Below are 10,596 nucleotides of genomic sequence, written 5' to 3'. Positions count from 1 at the left end.
CAAGTGGGAAAGACACAAGTCCTGAGCCATTTGTGCAAAATTGACTTCTGTTCTCATGGCAACTGATTGTCCATTAGCACCAAAATAAATAAAAGGCAATATGGAAAGAGCAAAAATGTTTCTGCAACAACTGGAATCTGGAGTGTACATTTTTGGGGGGAGAGCGTAGGAGGGCTTAATTTCACTATTCTTTCAGGAAAGCTTGGGCAGGGATAAGTGGTACGTTATAGAAATCAGGGACATGCTGAGTGAGATCAGAGATCATCTGATGAAATAGCTGGCTGGGAAAGGGGAGGGAGGAAAACTCATTGGCTGCGAACTTCAGGGGGAAATCTTGCACTCTCATCAAAAGGCACACAATGAGATCTTTGTGTGAGGAGAAGCAGGATTTATGAGTGGGTCTTAAAGATGAACTGGAAAAAATTTCCAGTTATAAAGGAAGTTGTGGATTAAAGAGGTCCATTAAAAAAAAAAAAAAAGCTACTTCTTTTCAGTCCTGTCCTCCCAAACTAGAAAACACACTCAATACCTGCTGGAAACTTGAGGGGGGAAATGCTATTTCCCTCCTCTCTGCCATCAGCTGAAAATGTCTTTGTTAGAAATGTATCAGCATCATTCCCAAGTTGGATACTGGGACTATTGTTAGTTGATGGATGGTTGCTCCAGTAGTGTGACTTACATAGACTTGGAACTCCTGGGCAGGAAACTGGGAGGCATTTTAGGCATACTGTAATGCTGTCTTTGGGGATCATGCCATAGGGGTTGCTTAAGGGTGAAACCAATTAATAACAAGGTCATTTCAGTACTGAGTTACCATCCAAGGGAGCAATAATAGCACAGGATTAGGGTCTCAAAGATCCAGGCTGTAATGTTGGTTCTGCCTCCAATTAGCCTTGATTGAGCCACGAAATGTCCTACTGCTTGATCTAGGTTCAAAAGACAAACGAGTAAAAGCCTACATTTTGGGCTAGATAAGAGCATTTCAAGTAAAAGTTATGCAGTCTAGAACCAAGAGAATATTGTACATAGTAACTGAAACACTGTAGGACAACCAAATGTGATAGACTTTGCTACTAATAGCAAAAAAATATATATGTATGTATGTATGACTTCCATTGAAATGTATCATGGTTTCTACGCCTAATCTGTATAAGACTTCAGTTTTCACTTACTTCCCCAAAATATAGGCTCCTTAGTATCAATTTTCAATCATTATCTAAACAAATTTAATAACAAATTTCCACATAAGTTTTCCCAAGGAACTTGGGAGAAAGAATGTTATCCACATCTAGAGAAAGAATGGTTGGAGAAGAAATGAAGAAGAAAACATGATTTATCACATGTTTATATGGGTATGTGATTTGGGATTTTGGTTTTAAAAGATTACTCTGTTACAAAAATGAATAATATGGAAATAGTTTTTGAGTGATAATATATGCATTACCCAGTGGGATTGCTTGTCAGCTCTGGGAGAGGGGAGGGAAGAGGCAAGGGAGAGAACATAAATCATGTAACCATGGGAAAAATACCTTTTTTTTTTTAATAAAATAAATTTAGATTGAAAAAGTTAAGTAATTCATATTCAGTGATGCAATTCAAAATAATTCAATAAGTATTTATTATGCACTTACTAGCAAAGCACTGCTAGGCACTAGGGACCACAAAGGTAAAAGGAAAAAAAAAAACATTTCCTACCCTCAAAGAGCTTACGTTCTACTGAAGGGAGCAGACACATATATGTGTGTGTGTGTATATATATACATACCTACACACACATACTAGTTTGAAGAGGAGGGTGAAAGGCAGAAAACAACCAAGGGGACTAGGAAATGATTTTTGCCCAAGGGGAACCATGAACCAAGGCTTGAAGGAACCAACATCTTTTGAGAGCGAGGGCTAAGGACGGAACACATTCCAGGGAGAGTGGATCACCTGAGCAAAGGCATAGAGAAGAGCTCGTGCCATGTGCAGAGAATGGTAAGTGGGCCAGTAGACAAAGGAAGGAAATTGTCAGAGCAAATACTCCTTAGCTGAGCATTTTCACACTTGGTCAAATGATGTCCTGTGAGATTTCTTCTATTGCTCTGTGGGCCAAGTGTGTAGCTGGTATTTTGATCTTTCCTTTTATGGAACTAGTGTGAACTATTGATTCTTTGGTACACTGAGAATTCAGTTGTTCATCAAGTATTTTTAAAATATATCTTTGATTTTAATATTTGAATTTAAACAGGATTGGGGTGGGTGAGAGAGCCTGTAATTCCATAAGGTATCTACAATGACAGTCTGGGAACAACTTAATTGAGGTGGAGTGGTTCCTTGAATTTCTATTTCTTTTCCTTTTTCAATTCAATTCAATTCAATTCAATTTTCAATTAATAACAAATTTCCACATAAATTTTCCAAAGTTATATGATCCAAATTGTCTCCTTCTCTTCTTCCCTCCCCTCTCCCAGAGCTGGTAAGTGATTCAGTTTGGATTATACATATAGTAATGCAAAACATGTTTGCATATTATTCATGTTTGTAAGTGAATAATCTTATAAAACCAAAACCCCAAAACATATACCCAAATAATAAGTGATAAATTATCTGTTTTCATCTGCATTCCTACAGTTTTTTCTCTGGAGGTGGATAGCATTTTTTGTCATAAGTTCTTCAGAATTGTTCTGTATCATTGTATTGCTATTAGTCACAAAGTCAATCACTTTGTTTGTCCTACAGTATTGCTGTTATGGTGTATAATGTTTTCCTAGAGTTCTGCATATGTTCATGAAGGTCTTTCCAGCTCTTTCTGAAATCATCCTGTCCATCATTTCTTACAGCACAGAAGTATTCCATCGCCAACATATACCACAATTTGTTCATCAATTCCCCAATGGAGGAATATCCCTTCAATTTCCAAATCTTCGCCACCACAAAAACAGCAGCTATAAATATTTTTTTGTACAAGTAAGTTCCCCCCCACTCTTTTTTAAAAATCTCTTTGGAATACAGACCTAATAGTGGTATTACGGGATCAAACCATATGCATTCTTTTATAGCCCTTTCGGCATAATTCCAAATTGCCTTCCAGAATGGTTGGACCAGTTCACAACTCCACCAGCAATGCATTAGTGTCCCAATTTTGCCACATCCCCTCCAACATTTATCATTTTCCTTTATTGTCATATTGGCTAATCTGACAGGTATGAGGTGGTACCTCAGAATTGCTTTAATTTGCATTTCTCTAATCAACAGTGATTTAGTTTCTCCTTTAGAAATCTAGATATTATACCATTTGGTGCATAAATGTTTAGTACTGATATTACTTCATTGTTTATAGTACCTTTTAGGAAGATGTAATTTCCTTCCTTATCTCTTTTAATCTGATCAATTTTTACTTTAGCTTTGTCTGATATGATTGCTTATTCCTGCTTTTTTTTTTTTTACTTTAGATGTTGCATAATAAATTCTGCTCCAACCTTAACCTTTAATCTGTGTGTGTCATCCTGCTTCAAATGTGTTTCTTATAAACAACAAATACTAGGATTCTGGGTTTTTTTATCTACTTCCACTTTATGGATGAGTTCATCCCATTAACATCCAGTGTTATGATGACTAACTGTGTATTGCCCTCTATCTTATTTTTCCCTTTTGATCCTGCTCTATTCCCTTCCACTCCATTCCACCTCACAAGCATTCTGCTTTTTATCACCCCCCTACTTTCCCCTCCCTCCAGTTATTTCCCCCTTCCCTTGTCTTATTCCCTTTCTACTTCTCTGTAGGGTAAGATAAAATTCTATACCCCAATGAGTAGATTTGTTTTTCCCTCTCTGAGCCAGTTACAATGAGAGTGAAGTTTAAGTATTGCCCATCACCACCCTTATCCTCCCCTCTCCATAATAGTTTTTCATGCTTCTTTATGTTATTTAGTTTACCCATTCTGTCTCTCCCTTCCCTTTTCTCTCATTATAATCCTTTTTCACCCCTTGATTTTTTTACATGTCATATACATACATATTATATCATACATATCATTTCATATTGTCACATTTACATACACATCATATCATTATACATCATCATATACATCATATCATCATAATCAGCTTACTTCCTTACCCTCTTTCTAAATATATTCCTTCTATCTACTCTACTACTAAGAGTAATTTTTGAGAATTATAGATTTCCTATAGAGATACATACATAGATACATGTAGAGATACATACAATTTGACTTTAATGAGTCTCTTAAATTTTCTCTTTCTTATTTATCTTTTTAGGCTTCTCTTGTGTCTCATGTTTGGACTTTAAATTTTTTTTGTGTGTCTGGTTTATTCCTCAGGAATGCTTGGAAATCTTCTATCTTACTGAATGTCCATTTTCCCCCTGAAAGAATATACTCAGTTTTGCTGGATAGGTGACTCTGGTTTGTAAACCTAGATCTTTCACCTTTCTAAATATCATATTCCATGCCTACTCATCCTTTAATGTAGAAGCCAGTAGGTCTTGTGCGATCCTGATTGTAGCTCCATGGTATCTGAATTGTTTCTTTCTAGCTGCTTGCAATATTTTCTCCTTGACTTAAGGGAGCTCTTGAATTTAGCTATTATATTCCTGGAAGTTGTCATTTGAGGATTTCTTTCTGGAGGTGATCTGTGAATTCTTTCAATTTCAATTTTATTTTCTTGTTCAAGGATATCTGGAAAATTTTCTTTGATAATTTTTTATACTAGAATGTCCATTTTTTTTAATCATGGCATTCAGGTAGTCCAATGATTCTTAAATTGTCTCTCCTGGATCTATTTTCCAGGTCAATTTTTTTTTAAAATAAGCAACCCCATGTTTTTTCTGTGTTTTTTTTTCATCCCTTTGATTTTGTTTTATTGTTTCTTGATTTTTCATTAAATCATTCATTTCTAGCTGTTCAATTCTAATTTTTAAAGCCTGATTGTTCCCTGTCAGCTTTTGGGTCTCCTTTTCCATTTCTTCTATTTCTCTTCCCCACATTTCCTCTGCCTCTCTCTCTCTCTTTTTTTTAAACCCTTACCTTTTGTCTTGGAGTCAATACAGTATATTGGCTCCAAGGCAAAAGAGTGGTAAGAGCTAGGCAATGGGGGTTAAGTGACTTACCCAAGGTCACACAGCTGGGAAGTGTCTGAGGCCAGATTTGAACCTAGGACCTCCCATCTCTAGGCCTCCTTTCAATCTACTGAGCTACCCAACTCTGCCTTGCTTAATTGGTTTTTAAAGTCTTTTTTGAGCTCTTCCAAAATCTGCATCCAATCCATATTTTTCTTTTAGACTTTGCATATGCTTTGTTTTCACTGTCCCCTTCTGTGTCTTTGCTCTTGTGCTTTTCTTGTTGTTTGCTCATTTTTTCTATCCTTTTATAGGTAGGTTCTATTTTTCTGGGAAGTTAGGCTACCATCTTAGACTTGAGTCCTTCCTTGATGCTACCTTTAGCTTATTTTCTGAGTTTTCTGCCAGTTTTAGTTCTTTGGAGAGAGTATGATTGCTTGAGGGTTAGGAGCTCTAAAAGCCTCCTCCCATTTCTAATTCAGTTAGACTTGCCTCAGGCTTGGGCATAAGTTTTTTATCTCACTCTGAACTTGATCAGGTCACCAGCCGCTCAAATTTTCCATCATTAGTTTTTCAGGATTGTCCCAGATCATTGCATTGCTGAGAGTAGCCAAGTTTTCATAGATAATCATCATCCAATATTACTGTTTTTGTGTGCAATGTTCTCCCAGTTCTGTTTATTTCACTCTAAATCAGTTCCTGAAGATCTTTTCAGGTTTTTTCCCCAAGTTTTAACTTAATTTATTTTTTCATATTGGATAAAGTGCCCCATGATCAGTGGGCCAACTTCTACTGGGCCATCAAAGTAAAGATTCCTGACTCTCTGGCTTCTTTTTTTCTTTATTCTTTATTTCTTCTTTAGCTTCTTTAGCTTCTACAGCTTCTGTACTTCCTGGAAAACCTTAATACAAATAGTCTTCTTAGCCACCTGCCATTGGTGCGCAGGCCAGTTATATGGAGGGAGAAATATGTCCTTGATTCCCAGATTTTTACATGTCTTCTCAAACACCTCAAAGTTGGTATGTCAGAGTTTTTTGAGTAGTTTCTTTCTCTGGTCATTGGACATGAGCTGACTGTCAGTCTTATAACTCCAACTTCCAGTGATTTGGTGTCTTCTGGATTTATTGACATCTTGTTTAGCAGCTGCTCAGTCTTTATCTTCATCTTCTCCTTCTGTTTGGCCATTTCCAAGGATAAGAGTCTTTTCACAATATCTCAATCCTGTCAATCCCTAGGACATTCTGATCATTTTTTAGCAGCATGGATGAAGGCAAGTCATCCATCTGGCTGGACTGGCAGGGCTGGAGGTGCAACAATCCTTTGGAGTTAAGATGCACACAAATGGCTTGGCCCACTATGGGGAGAACGAGTCCCTCCCTTATCCCCCTAATATGCCCATGGGCTCCCTTAAAGCCTCTAATATCAGGGCTCTTTCTGTTCAGTTCCTTGGCCTGCTGCAGTCCTATGGGTCACTAACCTGGTTTCTTATCTGTATGGGTTCTGGCTGCCTGGAGGAGGAGGCCACTTCCCAGAGGCTGCAGGGCAAGCTGATAAGGCTGGGTGGCTGCTCCAGCAGCTGGTCCACATACCAGGGCTGGGGCCAGAGCTCTGACCCACAGGCCAGTTTTTTTCTGAAATCACCTTGCTTTTATCATTTCTTATAGCACAATAGTATTCCATTACCAACATGTACCACAATTTGTTCAGACATTCCCCAATTGATGGACATCCTCCAAATTTCTAATTCTTTGCCACTACAAAAGAGCTGCTATAAATATGTTTGTACAAGTAGGTCCTTTCCCCTTTTTTTATTATCTCTTTTGGAATACAGACCCAGTAGTGGGATCAAAGGTATGCACAGTTTTATAGCCCTTTGGACATAGCTCCAAATTGCCCTCCAGAATGATTGAATCAGTCTACAACTCCACCAACAATACTTTAGTGTCCCAATTTTGCCACAGCCCCTCCAACATTTACCACTTTCCTTTTCTGCCATTAAATGGTGAGTTTTAATCCCCAAAGCTGAGATCTTTGGGTTTATCAGACACTAGATTGCTAAGGTCCTTTAACCCTAATCTTTGATTCATACTTCTATTTCTTAGTCAGTACTAGATGCTTTTGCTAATTACTGCTTTATATTACAGTTTAAGATCTGGTACCACTAGTCCACCATCTTTCACTTTTTTTTTTTTTAATTAGTTCCCTTTGACCATTTGTTCTTCCAGATGAATTTGTTGTTATTTTTCTAGTTCTATAAAATAGTTTTTTGGTAGTTTGATTTGGCACTGAATAATTTAGGTAGGATTGTCATTTTTATTATATTAACTCAGCCTATCCATGATCACTTAATAATTGTTTTTATCTAACTTTATTTGTGTGAAAAGTATTTTGTAATTGTGTTCATATATTTACTGCATTTGTCTTAGCAAATAATTTCCCAAGTATTTTATGTTGTGTAAGGTGATTTTAAATGGAGTTTCTCTTTCTAACTTTTGTTCTTGAGCTTTGTTGGAAACATATAGAAATGCTGATCATTTGTGTGAGTTTATTTTGTATCCTGTAACTTTGCTATTAATTATTTCAACTAGTTTTTTAGTTAATTCTCTAGGATTCTCTAAATATCATCTGAGAAGAGTGAAAAAGAAAGTTTCCTCTTTGCCTATTTTAATTCCTTTGATGTCTTTTTCTTCTCTAATTGCTATTGCTAGCATTTCTAGTACAATATTAAGTAGTTGTGGTGATAGCGGGCATCCTTGTTTCCCTCCTGATCTTATTGGGAAGGCTTCTAACTTATTCCCATTGCAGATGATACTTGCTGATGGTTCTAATAAATACTACTTATTATTTTAAGGAAAGGTCCTTTTATTCCTTTGTTTTCTCACGTTTTTAAGAGGAATGGATGTTGTATTTTGTGAAAGGCTTTTTCTGCACCTATTAAGATAATCATGTGATTTCTGTTAGTTTGATTATTGATCTGCTCAATTATGCAGATAGGTTTTTTAACTATTAAATCAACCTTGCATTCCTGGTATAAATCCCACCTAGTCATAGTATCTATTTCTTAGTATCTAAGTTTCCCCCTCCAAAGAGGAGAGGAAGTTGAAAGTTACTCCAGTGTCCATAATAAGGGTATCCAACTCCTGTTTCAGGAAAACTATATTGGATTGTGTAGGACCCAACACCAAAGGGTGAACCCCAAAACATACTCTCTCAAGTGTCAGCAAGGTAGTCCATAACTGGTATTAAGGAGAGGGAGTTGTACCTTCACACACACACCAGAAGTTTATAAGCAGGCAAGTATTCACTTCATTGCTTCAAATACCATTCACTCCTGGCCTCGGGCTAAGGAGTTACCGGAAAGCTAGGACACAGCTGCTCAGCAAATGAGCCAGGACTGTGGAACTTTATAGGTGAATGAAATGAAAAATGCAATGCAGTTTAATACAAACTAGGAAGCCACACACACACACACACACACACCCCTTATACATAGTAAAGTCTCAATAAATATGTCCCCCTAAACACACACACACACACACACAGTCTAGAAATGGTGTGGAGCCCTTCTCCTCCACACCCATCCATCCCCAGGCAAAATGACCAGCTAAGTAGTTCCGGATGCCTGGCATTCCATGCCCCAGTCTGGGCTTGGTCATTGGGTATCTTCCACATCCAGATGGCACCCATTCTGCATCTCCTGCTAGGTTTTTTTGGCTTCCTACAAAGCACTAGCAGAGTGCCCCTAGAGGGATTTTTTTTTTTAAATTTTATCTCCCCACTGCCCCTGCCTTTGCACCCTCTCTTTTCTCTTTCTCTCTTGGTCTGTCTCTCCCCTACTTTGCATTACTTTTTAAAACTCCTTGAGGGCAAATAGGAACTATATTGTTTTTATTTTTGTAACCTCAGTGCCTGGCACTGTGCCATGCAAATAATAGGTCCTTAATGTTTGTTGAATTAAATCTATCACAGTGGTTCCCAAACTTTTTTGGCCTACTGCCCTTTTTCCTGAAAAAATATTACTTAGCGCCCCCTGTCACATACTATCACTGCTCCCTTACAGTTATTCACAGCCCCCAAATGCACGGCCATCACCACTTCCCTGGATCGCTGCAGCACCCACCAGGGGGCAGTGGCACCCACTCTGGGAGTCACTGATCTAACCCATCATATATATAATTGAATCATACAATAGTATGAAGTCTATGATCTAGTAGCAGGAAACCAGAAAAGTAAATAAACTTCCTTCCCTCCTCCTAGGCACAAAACAATCATAGGTATAATTCTGAAACAAATATGGTACCACCAAAGAGTTCAGAGCTCTCTCTTCCAGGAGGCTAGTACTCTTTATTTTGCTCTCTCAAAATCCACCATGGCCTACTATTCCCTGAATTAAAACTCACATTCCTTCAATACATAAAATCTCAGCTATGTGTTTTTGAGTGTATATTTCTAATTTAATTCATACTAATATATAAATGATCAGAAGTTCCTTGGTCCTCCTAAAGTATTTGAATTTATAAGTGAATTACTAATAACCCAAATAACCTCTAACTGGTAGAATTTAAGACATTATAACAAAGTCAAGTAAACATTCAGGCAGATTGGAAAAAATCTTTAAGCTGGTCAGTCTACCACCTGGATTGGTTCACCTAAGCCAGTGGTTCCCAAACTTTTTTGGCCTACCTCCCCCTTTCCAGAAAAAATATTACTTAGCCCCCTGGAAATTAATTTTTAAAAAATTTTAATAGCAATTAATAGGAAAGATAAATGTACCTGTGGCCATCACTGCTACCCTGGATCGCTGCAGCACTCACCAGGGGGCAGTAGCGCCCACTTTGGGAATCACTGGTCTATCACAACCACATAGTTTTAAAACATGAATATTATTGATGCCTTTTATTTTTCAGATAATAATTTCTATAGCTCCATTCCCTTTCCTCTAAATTAAGCACATCCTCCGCCCCAAACTGAGCCCTCCCTTGAAACAAGAAGAAACAGTTAAAAATATCTGATATAATAACCATATTTAACAATGTACATGACATTCTACCAGCAACGAGGTGGCTTAATGGATAGAGCATTGAGCCTACAGTTAGGAAGATCTGAGTTCAAAATCAGACACACCTCAAGGTATGACGCTGGAGAAATCATTTAACTCTGTTTACCTCAGTTTCCTCATTTGTAAAATGAGGTGGAGAAGGAAAAGGCAAACCACTATAGTATCTTCACCATGGAAACCCCAAATAGGGGCATAAAGAGTCTGAGACAATGGAACAACAAATGACATTCTATGCCGATAGTCTCTTTATCCCTTAAACAAAATTATTCTGAACTTCAAACAAAAAAGCATTTCTGGACACAGAACACAAAAGAGGAACTTATGTGAACAGTGAATCTGTGTCAAATTGATTCTTTTAAAAATAGAGGTATATGTAATGTAAATTCTCAATTACTTTCAAAACTGTCTTGCTTACTGTGCTTCCTTCTAAACTTTTCTTCTCTTGGGTATTTTTTAAAATGTTACCAAAAACCCCT

General features: G+C 37.5%; 1 pseudogene; it reads right to left on the bottom strand.

Moving 5' to 3' along the window:
* Positions 1–5,861: 5,861 nt before the first annotated feature.
* On the bottom strand, positions 5,862–6,716 carry LOC123249420 (annotated as a pseudogene).
* Positions 6,717–10,596: the final 3,880 nt, after the last annotated feature.

The sequence above is a fragment of the Gracilinanus agilis genome, chromosome 5 (assembly GCF_016433145.1).
Source record: "Gracilinanus agilis isolate LMUSP501 chromosome 5, AgileGrace, whole genome shotgun sequence".
NCBI classification, from domain to species: Eukaryota; Metazoa; Chordata; class Mammalia; order Didelphimorphia; family Didelphidae; genus Gracilinanus; species Gracilinanus agilis.
Note: the sequence above shows the minus strand (reverse complement) of the source record. Positions and strands in the feature narration are given on the sequence as shown.